The 23432-nt window shown below is 44.7% G+C and overlaps 1 protein-coding gene and 2 non-coding genes across 4 annotated transcripts in view; all 3 read left to right on the top strand.

Moving 5' to 3' along the window:
* HTR7 (5-hydroxytryptamine receptor 7) overlaps positions 1–23432 on the top strand; it is a 77575-nt gene that overhangs the window by 21405 nt on the left and 32738 nt on the right. The window lies entirely within an intron of this gene.
* Positions 8492–8629, top strand: LOC119926145. The gene has a single exon (XR_005450049.1). It is a non-coding gene; the product is annotated as a small nucleolar RNA SNORA7 (small nucleolar RNA).
* Positions 13559–13696, top strand: LOC119926343. Its single transcript, XR_005450229.1, has one exon. It is a non-coding gene; the product is annotated as a small nucleolar RNA SNORA7 (small nucleolar RNA).

Raw genomic sequence — 23432 nt, forward strand, 5'->3', positions numbered from 1 at the left:
ACTGTGTGCAGAGCACTGAACTAAGCACTTGGGAGAGTACATTATAATAAATCAGCAGACACACTCCCTGCTCACAACCATCTTTCGGTCAGTGTATATGATGGACAAGGAGGATGTGGGAGACCCATCTCCACTCACCCTGTAGAGTTCAGGATTTGAGAGCCGATTATAAAAATTGGCAGCCTGTGGTGGGTTCGTCTCTGATACAGTGGAGTCCTTTCTTCGTGAGTGTACTTTGTGAATCTGAATCTCTTGCTGTCTGAGTTCATGTCGAGCTTGGTGGTGGGACTCTGAGCATTTCATCCTCTTCCCTCCCCCTCTCCATCTTCCTCTTTAATGTGAAGTCCTCTGGATCCCCTGCTCTGCGGCTTACCTAATTCCTCTTCTGTAAATCTCTTTGGTCCAGGGGCTTTAGAGTAGCCAGTTTTCTCTCTGTGTTTTTCTTTTTATGGTATTTATACTGTGTGCCAAGCAGTGTACTATGTGCTGTGTTAGATACAAGCTAATCAGGTTGGGCAGAGTCTATCTCTCAAATCCCGGCTCTGCCACTTCTCAGCTGTGTGACTTTGGGCAAGTCACTTAACTTCTCTGTGCCTCAGTTACCCCATCTGTAAAATGGGGATTAAGACTGTGAGCCCCACGTGGGACAACCTGATCACCTTGTAGCCTCCCCAGCGCTTAAAACAGTGCTTTGCACATAGTAAGCATTTAACAAATGCCATCATTATTATTATTGTTATATGGTGCTCACAGTCATGATTCCCACTTCACAGATGAAGAAACTGAGGCACTGAGAAGTTAAGTGATTTGCCCATGGTTACCCGGCAGATAAGTGGCTGAGCTGAGACTAGAACCTAGGTCCTCTGACTCTCAAGCCTGTTCTCTTTCCACTAGGCCACGCTGGAAGTTTCACATTACACTGTTTTGCCTTCCTCTTTCCCCTCTCTAACAATAATAACAATAACGATGATGATGTTCATTAAGCACTTTCTTTGTGGCAATCCCTCTAAAAAGTATTGGAGTAGATAAAACATAATCCTGTTGATACAGTCTCTATCTCATAGCAGGCTCACCATCTAAGTAGGAGGGAGTGCAGGTACTGAATCCCCATTTTACATATGGGGACACTGAGGCACAGATAAATTAAGGAAGTTGCCTGGGGTCACCCAGCTGCCAAATGGTAGAGTGGAATTAAAACCCAAATCCTCTAATTTCCCCCTGTGCTCTTTCATCTAGGCCATGCTGCAGTTCTGTACATAGCTGGCACTAAGAAGTTCTCACTTGGGTAAGGAAGGGGCACATTTCACATTTCCTCTTCCATTCCTAGCTGTCAAACCCTATCTTATGGGAAGTTAGGATCTGAATTTGAATTTGGATTAGAATTTAATATATAACACGTAGGTATATTTTGTCTATTTAGTTGTCTAGCTCTCTTTATATGACTGTCTGCTTCCACGGAATTGCCAAAGATTGTTAAATTCCTAGAGGAGGGGGACCAATATGCTTAATTCATTTCCACCTAGGTGCTGAATAACTGCATCTTAATGATGATGGTGATAATTCAGTTGTGCAGTAATAATGAAAATGGTGATGTTTGTTAAGCCCTTCCTATGCCCCAAGAACTATTCTAAGTGCTGGAGTAGACACCAGGTATCCAGATTGGACACAGTGCCTGTCCCACATTGGGCTCTCCATTTAAATAGAGGGTGTAGGATTTAATCCCCATTTTACAGATTATGAAACTGAGGCACAAAGAATCAATCAATCAGTCAATCAAAATATCAGACAAGGGATGGAGCTGGGATTAGAACCCAGGTCCTCGGACTCCCAGGCCTGTGCTCTTTCCACTAGGCCACACTGCTTCCATGCTACATCAACCAGAAACACCTCGCCGTCGGCTTAAAAACACTCTATTAGCTCCCCCCTTCCTACCTTATCTCTTCGATTTCTTACAATAACCCAGTCCTCACGCTTTGTTCCTCTAACAGCAACCTAGTCACTGAACCTTGATCTTATCCATTTATTACTATTGTGGCATTTGCTCATTCATTCGTTCAATTGGATTCATTAAGCACTTACTGTGTGCAGAGCACTGTACTATGCACTTGGGAGAGTACAATACAACAATAAGCAGACACAGTCCCTGACCACAATGTGCCCAGGGTCTAGATTGGGAAGGCAGACATCAATACAAACAAAGAAATTACAGAGATGTACATAAGCACTAAGCACTCACAATATGTAGTGCACTGTTCTAAGCATTGGAATAGATGCAAGTTTATCAGTTTGGACACAGTTCTTGTCCCACAAGGGGTTCACAGTCTAAGTAGGAGGGAGAACAGGACACTGAATCCCCATTTTACAGATGAAGAAACAGAGGCACAGAGAAGGTGAGTGACTTACTCAGGGTCACACAGTAAGCAATTATCAAAGGTGAGATTAGAACACAGGGCCTTTGATTTTCAGGCCTGTGTCTTTTCCACAAGGTCTTGCTGCCTCCATCGCGCCAATGACCTCTTGACCACATCCTCCCTTGGGACCGGAACTCCCTCCTTCTTATCTGGTAGACCATCACTTGCCCCACCCTCAAAGCCGTATTAAAATCACATCTCCTCCAAGAGGCCTTCCCTGACTAAGCCCTCATTTCCACTATTCCCTATCCCTTCTGCGTCACCTATGCCTTTGGATCGATACCTTTTATTCACCCCATCCTTAGCCCCACAGCCCTTATATACATATTCATAATATACTTCACCGTCTGTCTCCCCCTCTAGACTCTAAGCTTCTGGTGGGTAGTAAACGGATCTACTCACTCTGTTGTGGTGTGAAGCAGCGTGGCTCAGTGGAAAGAGCACGGGCTTTGGAGTCAGAGGTCATGGGTTCAAATCCCGGCTCCTCCAATTGTCAGCTGTGTGATTTTGGGTAAGTCACTTAACTTCTCTGTGCCTCAGTTACCTCATCTGTAAAATGGGGATTAAGATAGTGAGCCCCCCGTGGGACAACCTGATCACCTTGTAACCTCCCCAGGGCTTAGAACAGTGCTTTGCACATAGTAAGCACGTAATAAATGCAATTATTATTATTATTATTACTCTCCCAAGTACTTAGTACAGTGCTCAGCACCCCCTAAATGCTCAATAATACCACTGATTGATTGCCATAATAGTTTTCAGCCAATGCAGTCTGAATGGGGCTTTGACAGTTACGTTAAATGTGAAGCATCTATACTCACTCCCTTGGTGAACTCATTAGCTCCCACGGCTTCAGCTATCATCTCTAGACAGGTAACAGCCAAATCTACATTTCTTCCCCTGTTCTCTCTCCTTCCCTCCAGGCTTGTATCTCCTCCTGCCTTTAGGACATTTCCACCTGGATGTCCACCCGCCACCTAAAGCTCAACATGTCTAAGACTGAGCTCCTTATCTTCCCTCCCAAACCCTGTCCTCTCCCTGACTTTCCCGTCACTGTGGATGGCACTACCATCCTTCCCGTCTCAAAAGCTCACAACCTTGGTGTCATCCTTGACTCCGTTCTCTCATTCACCCCACATTCACTCCGTCACCAAAACATGCCAGTCTCACCTCCACAACTTTGCCAAGATCTGCCCTTTCCTCTCCATCCAAATTGCTACCTTGTTGGTTCAGTCTCTCATCCTACCACGAGTGGATTACTGCATTGACCTCCTTTCTGATCTCCCATCCTCCTGTCTCTCCCCGCTTCAGTCTATTCTTCACTCTGCTGCTCGGGTTATCTTTGTACAGAAACGCTCTGGGCAAAATCTCCAGTGGTTGCCTATCAACCTTCACATGAAGCAAAAACTCCTCACTATTGGCTTCAAAGCTCTCCATCACCTCGCCCCCTCCTACCTAGAGAAGCAGCATGGCTCAGTGGAAAGAGCACGGGCTTTGGAGTCAGAGGTTATGGGTTCAAATCCCGCTCTGCCAATTGTCAGCTGTGTGACTTTGGACAAGTCACTTAACTTCTCTGGGCCTCAGTTACCTCATCTGTAAAATGGGGATTAAGACTGTGAGCCCCCCGTGGGACAACCTGATCATCTTGTAACCTTCCCAGTGCTTAGAACAGTGCTTTTCACATAGTAAGTGCTTAATAAATGCCATTATTATTATTATTATTATTATTATTATTATTATTATTATTACCTTAACCTTCTTTCCTTCTACAGCCCAGCCCGCACCCTCTGCTCCTCTGCTGCTAACCTCCTCACTGTACCTCGTTCTCTCCGGTCATGCCGTCGACCCCCGGCCCACATCCTTCCACTGGCCTGGAATGCCCTTCCTCCACACATCCGCCAAACTAGCTCTCTTCCTCCCTTCAAAGCTCTACTGAGAGCTCACCTCCTCCAGGAGGTCTTCCCAGACTAAGCCCCCTTTTTCCTCTCCTCCTCCCCATCACCCTCCCGCCCTACCTCCTTCCCCTCCCCACAGCACTTGTACATATTTGTACGTATTTATTACTCTATTTTACTTGTACATATTTACTACTCTATTTATGTTATTAATTATGTGCATATAGCTATAATTCTATTTATTCTAACAGTTTAGACACCTGTCTACATATTTTGTTTTCTTGTCTGTCTCCTCCTTCTAGACTGTGAGCCCGTTATTGCGTAGCAACTGTCTCTGTGTGTTGCTGACTTGTACTTCTCAAGTCATTACTACAGTGCTCTGCACACAGTAAGCACTCAATAAATATGATTGAATGAATGAATGACTCCTCTGATGCCTCTCATCCTGCTACTGGGCATCAATCAATTGTATTTACTGAGAATTTATTCATTAAATCGTATTTATTGAGCACTTACTGTGTGCAGAGCACTGTATTAAGCACTTGGAAAGTACAAATTGGCAACATATAGAGACGGTCCCTACACAACAAATGTGCAGAGCAGTGTATTAAGCGCTTGGGAGAGAAGTGACAGAAGCAAGATTAGGACCCATGACCTTCTGACTCCAAGGCTTGTGCTTCAATAGTAATAATAATAATAATAATTATGGTATTTAAGTGCTTACTAGGTGCCAAGCACTGTTCTAAGCATTGGGGTAGATACACAGTAATCAGGTTGTCCCATATGGGACTCACAGTCTTCATCTCCATTTTACAGATGAGGTAACTGAGGCACAGAGAAGTTAAATGGCTTGCCCAAGGTTACACAGAAAACAAGTGGCGGAGGTGGAATTAGAACCCACGACTTCTGACTCCCAAACCCACGCTGTTTCCTTCTCAGTATGCAGTACATCTACAAACCTAGCTTCTCATCTTGCCCCCTAAACCCATTCCCAACCCTGAATTTCCCATCTCATTTGAAAAAAAAACCACCATCTTCGCCAACCCAAAAGGCTACAGCCTAGGTGCCCTTCTTGATTCTTTGCTGTCATTCAACTCACATCCGGTTCACTGCCAGAATCCGCCAGTTTTTGCTGCCAAATACTTCCCGGGTTTGTCCCTACTTCTTCACCTAAAGAGCTACCACTCTGGTACAAGCTCTAGTATGGCCGCAGCTGGATTGTTGCTTTAGCCTCTTTGCTGGCCTCCCAGCCTTCATTCATTCATTCATTCATTCATTCATTCATTCATTCAATCGTATTTATTTAGCACTTACTGTGTGCAGAGCACTGTATTAAATGCTTGGAAAGTACAATTAGGCAACAGATAGAGATAATCCCTACCCAACAACGGGCTCACAGTCTAGAAGAGGCTCTCCCCACTTCATTCTCTACTGCTGCTTCATGGATCATCTTCCGGAAGCACAGCTCTACATCGTTCTTCTCTTCAGAACCTCCCCCACTGCCTCCCTACGTTTCTTCATGTCAAACAAAAACTCCTCACGATAGGCTTCAAGCCTCTCCTCCAGCTGGGCCCACCTTACCAATCTACTCTTTTCTCCTGCTATTCTCCAACTTGCTGACTTCACTCCTCCCAAGCCAACCCTCTAGCTATTCATCACTCTCAATCAATCAATAATCATATTTATTGAGCACTTACTGTGTGCAGAGCACTGTACTTAGTGCTTACGAGAATACAACAGAGCCGGTAGATATGTTCCCTGCCTACAAGTAACAGTCTAGAGAGAGAGACAGACATTAAAATACAATACATAAGTTCTGTGGGGTTGAGGGTGGGGTGAATTTCAAGTGGTGAAAGGGTACAGATCCAAGTGAAGAAGCAATACAGAAGGGCAAGGGAGTAGGGGGAAAAAGGTTTTAGTCAGGGAAGGCCTTTTGGAGGAGATGTGAGGTGGACTTTGAAGGTGAGGAGAGTGGTGGGCTGTCAGATTTGGAGGGGAACGGAGTTCCTGGCCAGAATTCATTCACTCAGTCATATGTGAGCGCTTACTGTGTGCAGAGCACTGTACTAGTGCTTGAGAAGTACAAGTTGGCATTGCATGAGCTTGCAATTTGACTGTCCCACTTGTGTCCCCTTGCTCACACTGTTACCCTAGCTTGGAACTCCCTCCCCACATCAGGCAGACCCCTTCACTCCACAAAAACTATTCCCTCCTGGGAGCCAGGAGACCTGGGTTCTAATCTCAACTCTGTCTCTTGTCTACTTTGGGCAAGTCACTAAACTTCTCTGTGCTTCTCTTTTCTCATCTGTAAATACCTGTTCTTCCTCTCCCTTAGACTGTGAGCCCCATGTGGAACAGTAACTATGGCCAAGCGCTTAACAAATAATAATAATAATAATAAGTGGTTACTGTGATGATGATGGCATTTATTAAGCACTTACTATGTGCAAAGCACTGTTCTAAGCTCTGGGGAGGATGCAGGGTGATCAGATTGTCCCACGTGGGGCTCAAGCACTATGGATCAAGCCCTGTTCTAAGAAATAGGTAGATATAAGCAAATCAGGTTGGACACAGCCCCTGTCCCACATGGGGCTCACAGTCTTAATCCCCATTTTACAGATGAGGTAACAGGCACAGAGAAGTGAAGTGACTTCCCCAAGGTCACACAGCAGACAAGTAGTGAACCTGGGATTAGAACCCAGTTTCTTCTGGCTCCCAGGCCCATGGTCTATCCACTAGGCCAAGTTGCTTCTCGTAATAGCAAATAGCAAAAGTATTAGTTTATTAGTCTCTTGAATTTACCTTATTATTTAGTACAGTGCTTGGCACTTAGCTTTTAACAAAAACCAAAATAATTGTTATCATCATCATAATTACTACTACTTGTATTGTACACTCCCAAGTACAGTGTTCCGCACACAGAAAGTGCTCAATAAATACGATTGGTAGGAAAGTTGTGCTTTGTTCAGGACTTTTGACTTTATATGTCTTTTTAGGTATTAAGGTCTCCTATCATCCACCCCTGCTGTTTTCTGTGTCAAATAGCTCTTTCATTCATTCATTTGATCATATTTATTGAGCACGTACTGTGTACAAAGCACTATACTAAGTGCTTAGGAGAATAAAATACAAACTCTTGGCATTAGGACCTCCCTAATTCCAATTACTTTTCACGTTTGGTTAGCTAATGACTTACAGAATCGTGGAAACAGTGGGAATGGTGGAATGCAAATTATCCCTGCTGCAGGTAATTACAAGGTCAGTAAGAAGTTTAGTATGAAAAAAGCAGGAAGATGAAGAAGCCATGGTCCTGAGACTTCAGGACTGAGAGGTTAGTACAGTGCCTGGCACTTAGTAATTGCTTAACAAATACCATTAGAAAAAAAATATCTTCGGCACAAGAATTGATTATACTGGTAGTGGCTTGCCCTCTCTGGTCCAGACCCATGGTGTTTTGGCTGGGGCATGGATTGTACCAAGCAAGTAGCCAGAGGAGAACTGGAACTCTGGTGTTCTGATTCCCAGAACCGTGTGTCCTAGGACCAACAGCAAGATTTGGAAAACAGCAGAGACCTCCACCAGTAATTTGTTAGACCTCCACCAGTAGCATGTGATGGTTTGACACTGTTTTATGGAGTTCATTCTCCCATTTTCCTAACTTTTTTGAGGTTCTCTTATTGGCAGCAGAGGTCCCAAGCTTTCTGAAAATAGAAAAGGTTAGTCATAGGAGGCGCTGGCAAAAATATAGTTTTGATAAAGATCCAAATTGTTCTTTTCCAAAGTACATTTTTCAAACTGCACTCTATGATGTCATTTTTCAGCTTTAAGCTGGCAAGATTTATGATTGAAAACTTGCAGATTTCTTCACTGCAAAGTTATTAAATTAACCTTAGCTTGACTAATATCATAATTCTGTCAACAAATAAATCTGCTTTAAAGATCCAGTGAAACCATCTAGCAGTAGAGCGCCTACTGACCTCGGTGGTCCTGAGTTGTTGAAGGGGGTCTCTGGTGGCCTGTGAAGGGAAAGGGAGTTGGCCCGTGTGTTTCTCTCCTCTTCCCCAACTCAGGGATTCATTCCACCAATCACTCAATCGGTAGTATTTATTGAACACTTACTTTGTTCAGAGCACTGTTCTGGGTGCTTGGGAAAGTATAGGATAACAGAGTTGGTAGACATGTTCCCCCCTCTCAGGGTCACACCTGGAGCATTTCCAGTAGTCTACCAGTCTCGACTACAGGAGGGAGAGTCAGGCAGAGGCCTATCCATTCCATTCCTAGCTTGGCCAGTGGCTAGTGAGTGGAAAGCAATCTGCTACAAATCAAAACTCACCTGTGCTGGGCAGCAGTGGAATGGGAGAGAATCAAGGGCAAAGACTCAAGCTTACTGCTCGGAGGGTGGCAATGGTAAGCCACTTCCATATTTTTACCAAGAAACCTCTATGGATCCACTACCAGAACGATCGCAGATGGTGGTGGGGCGATCTGGGAGAGATGTGTCCATGGTATCGCTATGGATCGAAGACAACTCGACGCCATAAGACAAGACATATTCCCTTGCCCACAGCAAGCTTCTTGGTGGTTGCCCTCAAAGCAAAATGCTATGGCATTTGTCATTCATTCATTCATTGTCGTATTTTTTGAGTGCTTACTACGTGCAGAGCACTGTACTAAGCGCTTGGGAGAGTACAATATAACAATAAACACAAATTCCCTGCCCTCAACAAGCTTGCAGTCTAGAAGGGGAGAAAGAGACACCAATATAATTAAATAGACAAGTACATAAGTGCTATGGGGATGTACATAAGTGCTGTGACGACGTGTTTATTTAAAGAGCTGCCTGGAACAGCAATTCCCCTGGCCTATTCCTGTCTCTTCATGTGCTGCCCCACCCCATCCACAAGCAGGTCTTCATCCCCTTCTGGCACAGGGACCCTGCCGTTAGGGTACTGCAGCATGACTTAGTGGAAAGAGCACGGCTGGAGAATCAGAGGACGTGTGTTCTAATCCCGGCTCCACCACTTGTTGGCTGTGTGACCTTGGGCAAGCCACTTAACTTCTGTCTGCCTCAGGTACCTCATCTGTAAAATGGGGATTAAGACTGTGAGTCCCATGTGGGACAACCTGATTACCTTATATCTACCCCAGAACTTAGAAGAGTGCTTGGTACATCATAAGCACTTAACAAATACCATAGTTATTATTATTATTACTGGGACTGGCCCTAGACCATGTTTGGCTCTGGGCAGTGCTGACCTAGTGGAAAGAGCACAGGCCTGAGAGTCAGAGGGCCTGAGTTCTAATTCTCTCCATTGGGCACTTAATACAATGCTTTGAACACGGTAAGCACTCAATAAAAATGATTGATTGCTCTCTGACCTTGGGCAAGTCACTTAACTTCTCTGTGCTTTTGTTTCCTCATCTAAAATGGGGATTCAATAACTGTCCTCATTCCTCCTTAGAGAAGCAGCATGGCATAGTGAAGAGAGTATAGGCCAGGGTGTCAGAAGGCTCCACCACTTGTCTGCTGTGTGACCTTGGGCACTTAACTTCTCTGTGCCTCACTTACCTCATCTGTAAATTGGGGATTGACACTGTGAGTCCCATGTGGGACAAGGACTGTGTCCAAACAAATTTGTTTCTATCCACCCCAGCGCTCAGTAGAGTGACTGGCACATAGTAAGCACTTAACAATTAACATAACAATAATAATTATTATTATTAGACTGTAAACTCCATGTTGGAAGTAGACTGCATTGGATCTAAAATGGGGATTAAGACTGTGAGCCCTGATTGGGACAAGGACTGAGTCCAATCTCGTATCTCCACCAGGGCTTAGAACAGTGCCTGGCACATAGTAAGCACTTAACAAATGCCATAATTATTGTTATTATTATCTGATTATAGTATATTTATCCTAGAACTTAGTACTGTATGCCTGTACATACTAATGCCTGTCTTCCCCTCTAGACTGTAAGCTCTTTGTGGGCATGGAACATTTCTACCAACTCCGTTGTATCGTACTCTCCCAAGTGTTTGGTACAGTGCAGTATTTTTCAAGCAGAAAAGAGTGTTTTTCTTCCTATCTTATTCCTCCCAGACAAAGTTCAGTGTTCTACACAGGGTACTTAATGAATATGGCTAAGTGAAGGTTACAGATGATGTGACAATGTCATCGCTGGAATTCAGTTGAATAGATTTCAATTTTTTCTTGAAAGTTGATGCAATTCATTCCAATTGCAGCTACTGGACAAAATGGCAGTTACAGGTGAAACTCTGGTAAAAGGAATAGACCCCGCATCCACATTCTTCTCCTTCCCAGCTATCTCTGTGTCTTCTTAAAATCAAACTCTTTGAACTGCATCTTGGACCTTGTCCCCTCTCACAACTTAAAAATGCTTGCTCCCATCGTCCTCCATGCTCTTTGACCTCTTACTTTCTTCTGGTTCTTTCCTCTCTTCTTTCAAAAAATCCCCAAACCACACTCTCCCATTATCATTGCATCTCCCTGTTTTCATTCTTGTCCTAACTCTTGACCGGCTGTTTTCTCCTCTGCCTTCACTTCCCCTCCAACTCCCTTGTTGACTCCCCTACAGACTGGATTTAGCCTCTTTCACCGAGACAATGCTCACCCAGATCACCAGGGATCAACTTCTGATTAAGTCTCATGAGCTCTATCGTGTCCTAATTCTCCTTGAGATCTCCCTGGTGCTTGACACTGTTGGCCACTGCGGCTGCATAGAAGCTCTTTCTGGATCTGACTTCACCAATTTAACTCTCTCCTGATTCTCCTTCCTCAGTAACCACTTTTCAGTTTCCTTTCGTGATTCTTCTTCTTCCCACCCTTTATCTATGGATGCCCCTCAAAGCTCAATTTTGGACCCTCTGCTCTTCCCACTCTACATCCGTTCAGAGTTCATCAGCTTATATGATTTCAATTATCAATCAGTGGTATTTACTGAGCTGTTACTATGTGCAGAACACTGCACTAAATGCTTGGGACATACAATACAGCAGAATTAGCAGACATGTTCTCTGCCCATAAGAAGTTTACATTCTAGAGGATTACCATGTTTGCAGATTATTCTCAAATCTACTTCTTTAGCTCCATTTCCTAACCTGAATTAAGGCACTATCAATTCTCTCCCTTCTGTTTATCCACTCTCTTCTTCCACTACACCCCACTTTGCCCTCCTTATTCATCTCAAGCTAATGTGCTCACTGTGCCTTGTTTTCATCTTTTCTCCTCCAAACTTTTGTTCATTCCTTTTCCCTGCCCTGGAACTCCCTCCCCATTTTCAAAGCCCTTCTTAAAACACATCTACTCTTTGCAAACTTCCTCAATTCATTTTTCTTCCGTTCAGGCTATATCCCTCCAAATACCACTTTAGCACTTTAAAAAGAAATGGTATTCATTAAGCACTTACTATGTGCCTGGCACTGTACTAAGTTCTGGGGTAGATATAAGCTAATCAAATGTCCCATGTGGGGCGAGTCATAATTCTCATTTTACAAATGAGGTAACTGAAGCCCAGAGAAGTTAAATGATTTGCCAAGGTCACCCAGGTGGAGCTAAGCAGGGATTAGAAGAAGCAGCATGGCTTAGTGGAAAGAGCATGGGCTTCGGAGTCAGAAGTCAAGGGTTCAAATCCCGGCTCTGCCAATTGTCAGCTGTGTGACTTTGGGCAAGTCACTTAACTTCTCTGTGCTTCAGTTCCCTCATCTGTAAAATGGGGATTAAGACTGTGAGCCCCACGTGGGACAACCTTGATTACCTCATATCCCCCCCAGCGCTTAGAACAGTGCTTTGTACATAGTAAGCACTTAAGAAATGCCATTATTATTATTATAAGTCCTCTGATTCCCAGGCCTTTGCTGTTTCTACTAGGCCATGCTGCTTCTGTACTATGTGCTGAGGATTCACCACGCCCTGTAGCACTGCTGCACTTAGACTTGCATATTCTACTGTTTAAGCACCAATTATCCACATATTCTTTCCACTTACACATCCACTTATTCTTTTCCTCCCACCTGTAAATGATTTCAGTGTCTCTCTTCCCCTTCCCTTTTCCTAGATTGTAAACTCCCTGAGGTCAGGGATTGTACTCTCCCAGGTGTGTAGCACTGTCCTCTGCACACAATAGATGTTCAAAATAGTATTGAGGGATTTCCTCCTGCTTCCTGGAAATCTCTGCGTTGATTATCTCTTGGCATTTTAAATTCAATGTGTAGCAAACTGGACACTTCATTCTCCCTCCTACACATTCTCTCCTTAATTTCCCATCACTTCCAACTCCATCACCAACTTCCCTGGACCAGAAGCTCACATTCTCGATGTCATTTTTGACTTGGTTTCATCCTCCGAACTGTAAGCTTCTTTTCTATACTGTAAGCTCTTGTGGGCAGGAAATGCATCAGCCAACTCTGTTGTATTCCCTTAAGACGTAAATTAAGTATTCTGCATATAGTAATCAATCATTCGATCATATTTAGTTAGTGCTTACTATGGGCAAAGCACTGCACTAAGTGTTTGGGAGAGTGCAGTATTACAGAATTGGTAGGCACATTCCCTGCCCACAAGGAGCTTATATTCTAGAGATGGAGACAGACATTAAAATTAATTAAATAAATTACATACATAAATAAATGCTGCGGGACTGAGGATGGGGTGTATAAAGGGTGCAAATCCAAGTGCCTAAGTGAGGTGAGGGAATAGAAGAAATGAAGGCTTAGTCAGGGAAGGCATCATGGAGGAGTTGTAATTTTATTAAGGCTCTGAAGGTGGGGAGAGCGGTGATCTGGCATATATGGAAAGGGAGGTTGTTCCAGGCCAGAGGCAAGACATGGGTGAGGGGTTAGTAGAGAGACAGACGAAACTGAGGTACAGTGAGTTGATTGGTATTAGAGGAGCCAAGTGTGTGGGCTGGGTTGTAGTTGGATATCAACGAGGTAAGATAAGAGGGGACAAGGTGATCGAGTGCTTTAAAGCCAATCGTGAGTTATTTCTGTTTGATGGGGAGGTGGATGGGCAACCACTGGAGGTTCTTGAGGAGTGGGGAAACATGGGCTAAACAGTTTTGTAGAAAACTTATCTGGGCAGCAGAGTGAATTAAGAACTGGAATGGAGAGAGGCAGGAGGCAGGAGGCAGGAAGGTCACTTGGCTGATGCAGTAATCGAGACAGTTTTTCATGCTTGGCAGAGGCAAGCTGTATAAGGGGAGGGGAAATATTGGGAGGGGTAAGAAGAGGCTGCCCCTCTCAGGGTCACACCTGGAGAGTTTCCAGTACTCTACCAGTCTTGACTAGAGGAGGGATAGTCAAGCAAAGGCATATCCATTCCATTCCTTGCTTGGGCAGTGGCTAACGAGTGGAAAGCAATCTGCTACACGTCAAAACTCAACTGTGCTGGGCAGCAGCAGCATGGGAGAGAGTCAGGCAGAGACTAGGGTTTACTGCGTGGATGGAGGCATGGTAAACCGGTTCTGTATTTTTACTAACTAAACCCTATGGATACACTAGTAGAACAATTGCAGGTAGTGGTGGGGCGATCTGGAAGAGATGTGTCCATGATGTCACTATGGGTCAGGGATGACTAGACAGCATATGACGAGGGCGGATGCTGTTCCTGTGAAAATTAGAAATAAATAGATGGACACTGTTCCTTTGAAAATTAGGGGTAAATGGTTGAATGCTGATCCTATGAAAATTGGGTGTAAATAGGAGGACCCTGATCCTATAATTGGAGGTAAATGGATGGACCTTGTTGCTGTGAAAACTGAGGGTAAATGGGTGGCCTTGGAAAGGCAGTCCTATGGCAGAATCCCATCCTGCTTCATCCCCTAGCCCTACTCCCACTTCACTAGGAATGCTGAAATCGAACATTAGTAGGGTCGAGAAAAGGACTATCCCCTTTGCGAAACCACCCCTGAAGTGCTCAATCTTGGGGAATTTTCCAAACAGGAGGATCTCTATCCACACAGTTGGATAACTTCATGTACTTTCATCAATTCCGGCTGGATTACTACACTACTCCCATTACTGGTCTCTTTGTCTTCCATCAATCAGTCATCAATTGTATTTATTGAACATTTACTCTGTGCAGAGCACGGTACTAAGCACTTAGGAGAGTACACTATACTAGAGTTGGTACATATGTTATCTGCCCACAACAATCTTCATTTATTCATTCATTCAATCGCATTTATTAAGGGCTTACTGTGTGCAGAGCAACTGTACTAAGTACTCGAGAAGCAGCGTGGCTCAGTAGAAAGAGCCCAGGCTTTGGAGTCAGAGGTCATGGGTTCAAATGCTGGCTCTGCCAATTGTCAGCTGTGTGACTTTGGGGAAGTCACTTCACTTCTCTGTGGCTCAGTTCCCTCATCTGTAAAACGGGGATGAAGACTGTGAGCCCCCCGTGGGACAACCTGATCACCTAGTAACCTCCCCAGGGCTTAGAACAGTGCTTTGCACATAGTAAATGCTTAATAAATGCCTGTGACTGTGAGCCCACTGTTGGGTAGGGACTGTCTCTATGTGTTGCAAACTTGTACTTCCCAAGTGCTTAGTACAGTGCTCTGCACACAGTAAGCACTCAATAAATACGATTGATGATGATGATGATAAATGCCACCATCATTATTATTATTACTACAATACAACAATAAAGAGTGACAATCTCTGCCCATGAGCTCACAGTCTGGGGTGGGGGGAGACAGACATCAATACAAATAAAGGGACATCAATACAAATAAATAAAATTTCAGTCTATCCTATCCCATCCATTCATATCCTCTACCATCTAACTTAAATGCCTTTGAAAAGCATCACTCACCCCTCAAGAAAATCCAGTGGCTACCCATTTCCCTCAGCATTAAACACAGACTCAGAAACACTGGTTTTAAAGCTCTTCTTCAAAGGTCACCCTCTTGGCCACTTATGTTACTGAAAAAATTAAAACTCACAGGGTTGATCTCCCTGAAATCCCCCTTGCTCCTCTCTAGTCCCTCCCTACTCCTGCCCCTTCTCCAACTCTCCCCTCTTTTCCAGCAGTATCTCAAGAGGAGATCTCCTGCCTTCTCTCAAAATCCAACCCTCCACCTGCGCATCTGACCCCATTCCTTCGTACCTGATCAAAGTACTTGCCCCCTCCCTTTTTCCCTCCTGATATCTTCAACTGTTGGCTATCCAATGGCTTCTTTCCCACTGCTTTCAAACATCCCTATGTCTCTCCTATCCTAAAAGAATCCTCCCTTGACCCCACAGTTCCCTCCAGTTATCACCCATCTCCCTCCTAGCACTCCTTTACAAACGTCTTGAGCGAGTTGTCTATACCCACTGTCTCTAGTTCCTCTCCTCCATTTCTCCATTAGAGAAACAGTGTGGCTTAGTGGAAAGAGCCCGGGCTTGGGAATCAGAGAACGTGGGTTCTAATCTCTGCTCAGCCTCTTGTCTGCTGTGTGACCTTGGGCAAGCCACTTAACTTCTCCATGCCTCAGTGACCTCATTTAAAAAATGGGGATGAAGACTGGGAGCCTCACATGGGACAACCTGATTACTTTGAATCTACCCCAGCTCTTAGAACAGTGCTTGGCATGTAGTAAATGCTTAACAAATATCATCATTATTATCATTATAATTATTCTCTCCCTGACCCTCTCTAGTCTCACTTCTGTCTCCTTCACTCCACAGAAATCTCTCTCTCAAAGTCACAAGTGATATCCTTCTTGCCAAATCCAATGGCCTCTTCTCCATTCTAGTCCTCCTTGACCTCTCAGCTGCCTTCCACACTGTCGACCACCTGGAAACATTATCCAATCTTGCTTGGCTTTGTTGACACTGTCCTCTCCTGGTTCCCCTCCTATCTCTCTGGTCATTTATTCTCAGTCCCTTTTGAGGATTCCTCCTCTGCCTCCTGCCTGCTAACCCTGGGAGTCTCTCAAGGTTCAGTTCTGGGTCCCCTTCTATTCTATATCTACACCTACTCGCTTGAAGAACTCATTCACTCCCATGGGTTCAACTACCACCTCTACATGGAGGATTCCCAAATCTACATCTCCAACCCTGATCTCTCTTCTTCTCAGCAGTCTCACATTCCTCCTGCCTTGAAGACATCTTTACTTGGATGTCCTGCCATCATCTCAGACTTAACATGTCCAAAACACACCTCCTTATCTTCCCACCCTGAATTTTCCTGTCACTGTAGACAGCACCACCGTTATTCCTGTCTCAGAAGCCTTGGCGTTATCCTCAGCTCATCCCTCTCATTCAACCCACGTATTCAATCTTCACTAAATCCTGTTGATTCAACCTTCACAACATTGCTAGAAGCTGCCCTGTCCTCTCCATCCAAACTGCTACCTTGTTATTTAAGCACTTATCATTTTTTGATTACTCTATCAGCCTCCTTGCTGACCTCCCTATTTACCTACTTCATTACTTACATTTGGTTTGAAATGTGCCTCATTCTTTTTTCCTACTGTATGTTTGACCACTCATGTCTGCTTGGACCCACCTTTAAATTGTAATCCCATCAAGGGCAGGGTGGGTGTCCTTTACTTCTCTTGTATGCTCCCAGGGGCCTAGTGTAGTGTGGTATTGTGCCTACAAAAGACATTTGATATATCTGTGTTAGTTCATTTATTCGTTCATTCAATCATATTTCTTGAGCATTTACTGTTTGCAGAATACTGTACTAAGCACTTGGAAAGTACAATTGTGCAACAAATAGAGACAATCCCTAACCAACAATGGGCTCACAGTCTTGAAGGGGGGAAACAGACAACAAAACAAAATAAGTAGACAGGCATCAATAGCATCAATATAAATAAATGGAATTATAGATTTATACACGTCATCAATAAATAAATAGAATGATAAATGTGTACATATATACACAGGTTCTGTGGGGCAGGGAAGGGATAGAGCAGAGGGAGGGAGTTGGGGAGATGGAGAGGGCAGGAGGAGCAGAGGAAAAGGGGGGCTTAGTCTTGGAATAATGCCTCAGCTCATGACAATAACTACAGCTAAGGAGAAAGCAGGATTTAAGCAAAGAACTGTTCTGGGTGCCTACCTACTTGAAGAACAATAAGTAGGTGTTAACTGACTGCAGCACAGGAAACAGAAGCACTCTCCAGAGGGAAGTAAAACAAACAGGTGCTCAGTTCAAATTATTAAACCTATGAGATAGGAAGAGGAAGGAAAAACACTGTTCATCTAGGTTTTCTTTCACCCCCACCCCCAAGATTCTAAGTGCTTCTTCTGAACTCTTCTGTGACCTTGGGTAAGTCACTTACCTTCTCTGTGCTTCAGTTATTTCATCTGTAAAAAATGATGATTAAGACTGAGAGCCCCATGGGCTGTGTCCAACCTGATAAGCTTGTATCTACCTCAGTGCTTAGTACCGTGCCTGTCATATAGTAAGTGCTTAACAACTACCATAGAATAAAATACAAAAAACCTCACGCACTCAAGCTGCTGTTTGCTGAAGAGACCAACAGGCTGGCTTTCTAAATCACACCTCAACAGATAGGAGCAAAAGTCCTATTTCCTTTCCTTATTCACAAGAGCCCAATAGGTGTGCTTTAGTTAAGTACTAGGTGAATTTTCCATCTGAATGTGCACTAGAATTCATTCATTCATTCAATCGTATTTGTTGAGCGCTTACTGTGTGCAGAGCACTGTACTATGCGCTTGGGAAATACAAGTTGGCAACATATAGAGACAGTCCCTACCCAACAGTAGGCTCACAGTTTAGAAGGGGGAGACAGAGAACAAAACAAAACATATTAACAAAATAAAATAAATAGAATAAATATGCACAAATAAAATAAATAAATAAATAGAGCAATAAATACATACAAACATACATACATATATACAGGTGCTGTGGGGAGGGGAAAGAGGTAAGGCAGGGGGATGGAGAAGTGGAGGAGGGGGAGAGGAAGGAGGGGGCTCAGTCTGGGAAGGCCTCCTGGAGGAGGTGACCTCTCAGTAGAGCCTTGAAGGGAGGAAGAGAGCTAGCTTGGCGGATGTGCGGAGGGAGGGCATTCCAGGCCAGGGGGAGGACGTGGGCCGGGGGTTGACGGTGGGACAGGTGAGAACGAGGCACCGTGAGGAGATTAGCGGCAGAGAAGCGGAGGGTGCAGGCTGGGCTGGAGAAGGAGAGAAGGGAGGTGAGGTAGGAGGGGGCGAGGTGAAGGACAGCCTTGAAGCCGAGGGTGAGGAGTTTCTGCCTGATGAGTAGGTTTATTGGTAGCCACTGGAGATTTTTGAGGAGGGGAGTAACATGCCCAGAGCATTTCTGGACAAAGACAATCCGGGCAGCAGCGTGAAGTATGGATTGAAGAGGGGAGAGACAGGAGGATGGGAGATCGGAGAGGAGGCTGATACAGTAATCCAGATGGCATAGGATGAGAGCTTGAACGAGCAGGGTAGCATTTTGGATGGAGAGGAAAGGGCGGATCTTGGCGATATTGCGGAGGTGAGACCGGCAGGTTTTGGTGACAGCTTGGATGTGAGGGGTGAACGAGAGAGTGGAGTAGAGGATGACACCAATGAATGAACATTTTTCTGCATCTCCATACTTCCCCTTATCTTGAGACTTTATCTGTTTATGAGAACTAGACTGTTGCCTCCCCCTGTAAGCTGTAAGCTCCTTGTGGGCTGGGAGCATGTCTACTAACTCTGCTATATTGTATTCATTCAGTCAGTCATTCAGTTGTATTTATTGAGCACTTACTGTGTGCAGAGCACTGTATTAAGCACTTGGAAAGTACAATTTAGCAATAAAGAGAGACAATCCCTGCCCACAACGGGCTTACAGTCTAGAAGGGGGGAGACAGACGTGCTTAGTACAGTGCTCTGCCCACAGTAAGTGCTCAATAAATACAATTAAGAACTACACTGGGGTACATGCAGAATAAATTTATGGCGTGAATCATGTACAGCTCACCTGATAACTTGACAAGTAGATTTTGAAAGGGAGTACAATATCTAATGCCAGTCCTTTAAAGGCAACCACCATTCAGTTTGTATTGCCTATTCCCTGACAATGATATTCTTACTTTTTATTACCTTTTTTTTAAGAAAAGAGAATTGAGTTTCATTCCCCTTTCTTGGCAGCTGAGGGGATAGTTTCACATCCCCAGCCCCTTTGCCATCAGAAGCCCAAAACAGAGAGACCACATGGGAGATCCAGGAGACCTCAGTCCCTCTGACATCATTCCCTTGAAAGACAGAGTGCTTTCTGTTTTATTCCCCTTCCACAGAGACCTGTGTGCTAGACCTGTCAAGTAAAATAAATCAACACACAATTCCATGACACATAAATTCTTTCTGGCAGCAATATATCCTGTAAGACTATGGATGAGGGAGAAAATTTTATCTCTGCTAAGATTTCTGAATATTTTGGGTATCCTACTTATTTGCAGAAGAGCTCAAAATTCTTTGAAAAACAATTAAAACACTATTTGGAAAAAATATTTGGCATATTCAAGGCCACATGCATTTTTATTAAGCAGTTCATTCATTCATTCATTCAGTGGTATTTATTGAGCGCTTACTGTGTGAAGAGCACACAGTAACTACTATAACTACTGCAAAGGCTGCAGTAGCTATCACTGATATGTGGTAAAACTTTGTTAGCATATTGAGGGGCTACCTTGCTGCCATGGAGCAAATAGGGTTAGTCCCAGGTGGTACTTTATCAATAAATAGACATTTTAATCTTAATTAGGGCATTCTTTGATTTAAAATCATTTCTTAGGATGGTCTGTCAAGAGCATTAAATTTATAATCTTCCCAATTGCACTGGCCAGGGTTATTTTCTCAGTTGTATCAGCATATGTCTCAGTTGTGCACAAATATCTTTTCAAGCCAACGAAGATTTCACAGTTAAGAGCACAAGGAACTTCCCTGTTGCAGTCAGTTATTGCCAATAAAGTCTTTCTTCATTTCTCTTTTCTTCCTCCACCTGTCCTCATGACCCCATCCCCGCTTGCCCTCCCCTGTCTCTCTTTAAGCTCGTTGGCCCGTACTTGCGGGTCTGGGGAGACTTTGTCTCCTCGAGCTCTCTGACCCCCATCATAGCCCTGTCCTTGCAGCTTTGGGGTGACTTCGTCTTCTCAGGCTCTCTGACCCCATCACACCCTGCCTTACAGCTCTGGGGTGACCCTCATCTACTTGGACTCTCTGAACCCCATCACATCCCTGTCCTTGCAGCTCTGGGGTGACCTCATCTCCTTAGACTCTCTAACCCCCATTGTACCCCTGTCCTTGCAGCTCTGGAGTGACTTCTTCTCCTTAGACCCTCTGACCCACATTGCACCCCATCACTGCAGCTCTAGGGTGGCCTCATCTCCTCGGGCCCTCTGACACATAACCCACCTCACCATTATGCCCGCTGCCCGAGGACTCTGGGGAGCAGGAGTGATGACAAGATCTGAAGAAGAAAGGCAGGTTCACAACTTCAGAGCAATCAACCAATGGTATTTACTGAGCACTCACTGTGTGCAGAGCACAGTACTAAGCACTTGGGAGAGTAAAGTATAACAGAGTTGGTAGACATGTTCCCTGCTCACATTCAGACGGAGGGTTTTATCTGGGTATCAGTGTTCAGAAGTGAGTTGTGGTGGAATGAGTTTACCAAAAATGGCGAGGAGTGGGAGGAAAAAAATGTCAGTCTCTGATCTAGTTGAGTACAATACTGATCGATACCTAATGAAGACCTCAAGGGAAAGTTCAAACAGAAGGAAAAGCTAATCAATTCCACTGTGCTGGGAATGAATGAAAACGGTAGTAAAACTATAATTGGGACACTTGAACCATTCATCCTGGGCAGAGGGTGGATGGGGGCACCTGTTTGTGAACCATGCTTGTTGTGGACAGGGAATGTGTCCATCTACTGTTGTATTAATAATAATAATAATAATGGTATTTGTTAAGAGCTTACTATGTGCAAAGCACTGGGCTAAGCAGTGGGGAGGTTACAAGATGATCAGGTCATCCCACGGGGGGCTCACAATTTTAATCCCCATTTTACAGATGAGGTAACTGAGGCACAGAGAAGTTAAGTGACTGGCCCAAAGTAACACAGCAGAGCCGGGATTTGAACCCATGACTTCTGATTCCAAAGTGCCTTTTCCACTGAGCCACACTGCTTCTCTGCAGCCACGCTACTTCTCTTGTATTATACTCTCTCTTGTACTGTACTCTCCCAAGTGCTTAGTACAGTGCTTTGCATGCAGTAAGAACTCAGTAAATCTTCCTCGACCTCTCAGCTGCCTTCGACACTGTGGACCACCCCCTTCTCCTCAACACCTATCCAACCTTAGCTTCACAGACTCCGTCCTCTCCTGGTTCTCCTCTTATCTCTCCGGCCTTTCATTATCAGTCTCCTTTGCGGGCTCCTCCTCCCCCTCCCAAACGCTTAGTACAGTGCTCTGCACATAGTAAGCGCTCAATAAATACGATTGATGATGATCCCCTTACTGTAGGGGTTCCTCAAGGGTCAGTTCTTGGTCCCCTTCTGTTCTCGATCTACACTCACTCCTTAGGTGAACTCATTCACTCCCACGGCTTCAACTATCATCTCTATGCTGATGACACCCAGGTCTACATCTCTGCCCCTGCTCTCTCTCCCTCCCTTCAATCAATCAATCAATCAATCGTATTTATTGAGCGCTTACTATGTGCAGAGCACTGTACTAAGCGCTTGGGAAGTACAAATTGGCATCACATAGAGACAGTCCCTGCCCAACAGTGGGCTCACAGTCTAAAAGGGGGAGACAGAGAACAGAACCAAACATACCAACAAAATAAAATAAGTAGGATAGAAATGTACAAGTAAAATAAATAAATAAATAAATAAATATTCAGGCTCAGGCTCGTGTCTCCTCCTGCCTTCAAGACATCTCCATCTGGATGTCTGCCTGCCATCTAAAACAATATATCCAAGACGGAACTCTTTGTCTTCCCTCCCAAACCCTGCCCTCTCCCTGACTTTCCCATCAGTGTTGATGGCACTACCATCCTTCCCATCTCACAAGCCCGCAACCTTAGTTTAATCCTCGACACTGCTCTCTCTTTCACCCCTCACATCCAATCCATCACCAAAAACTGCTGGTCTCACCTCCGCAACATCACCAAGATCAGCCCTTTCCTCTCCATCCAAACGGCTACCCAGCTGGTTCAATCTCTCATCCTGTCCCGACTGGATTACTGCATCGGGCCTCCTCTCTGATCTCCCGTCCTCCTGTCTCTTCCCACTTCAATCTATACTTCACTCTGCTGCTCGGATCATCTTTGTGCAGAAACACTCTGGGCATGTTACTCCCCTCTTCAGGAATCTCCAGTGGCTGCCAATCAACCTAAGCATCAGGCAAAAACTCCTCACTCTCAGCTTCAAGGCTGTCCATCACCTCGCCCCCTCCTGCCTCACCTCCCTTCTTTCCTTCTACAGCCCAGCCCGCACCCTCCACTCCTCTGCCACTAACCTCCTCACTGTACCTCGTTTTCGCCTGTCCCGCCGTCGGCCCCCGGCCCATATCCTCCCCCTGGCCTGGAATGCCTTCCATCCACACATATGCCAAGCTAGCTCTCTTCCTCCTTTCAGGGCCCTACTGAGAGCTCGCCTCCTCCGGGAGGCCTTTCCAGACTGAGCCCCCTTTTTCCTCTCCCTCTCCCCATACCCCCCACCCTGCCTCCTTCCCCTCCCCACAGCACCTGTGTATATGTTTGTACAGATTTATTACTCTATTTATTTTACTTGTACATATTTACTATTATATTTATTTTATTTTTTTAATATGTTTTGTTTTGTTGTCTGTCTCCCCCTTCTAGACTGTGAGCCCGCTGTTGGGTAGGGACCATCTCTATATGTTGCCAACTGTGTGCTCTGCACACAGTAAGCGCTCAATTAATATGATTGAATGAATGAATGTGTGAATGAATGAATGAACCATGGGGGAAGGTGGCAGAGCCAGAAAGGAAGGCAGAGGGCTATTTTCCTGGTCTTCCTTCCTCCCTTCCCATTTCCTGCAGCTGCTTCCAAGCTCCTTCCAAGAAGCTATGGGAAAGATTTAATACTGCATTCCTCTTCACCCACCCACATCAGGCTGCTCCTATTCTC

This window comes from Tachyglossus aculeatus, chromosome 3 (assembly GCF_015852505.1).
Source record: "Tachyglossus aculeatus isolate mTacAcu1 chromosome 3, mTacAcu1.pri, whole genome shotgun sequence".
Lineage (NCBI taxonomy): Eukaryota > Metazoa > Chordata > Mammalia > Monotremata > Tachyglossidae > Tachyglossus > Tachyglossus aculeatus.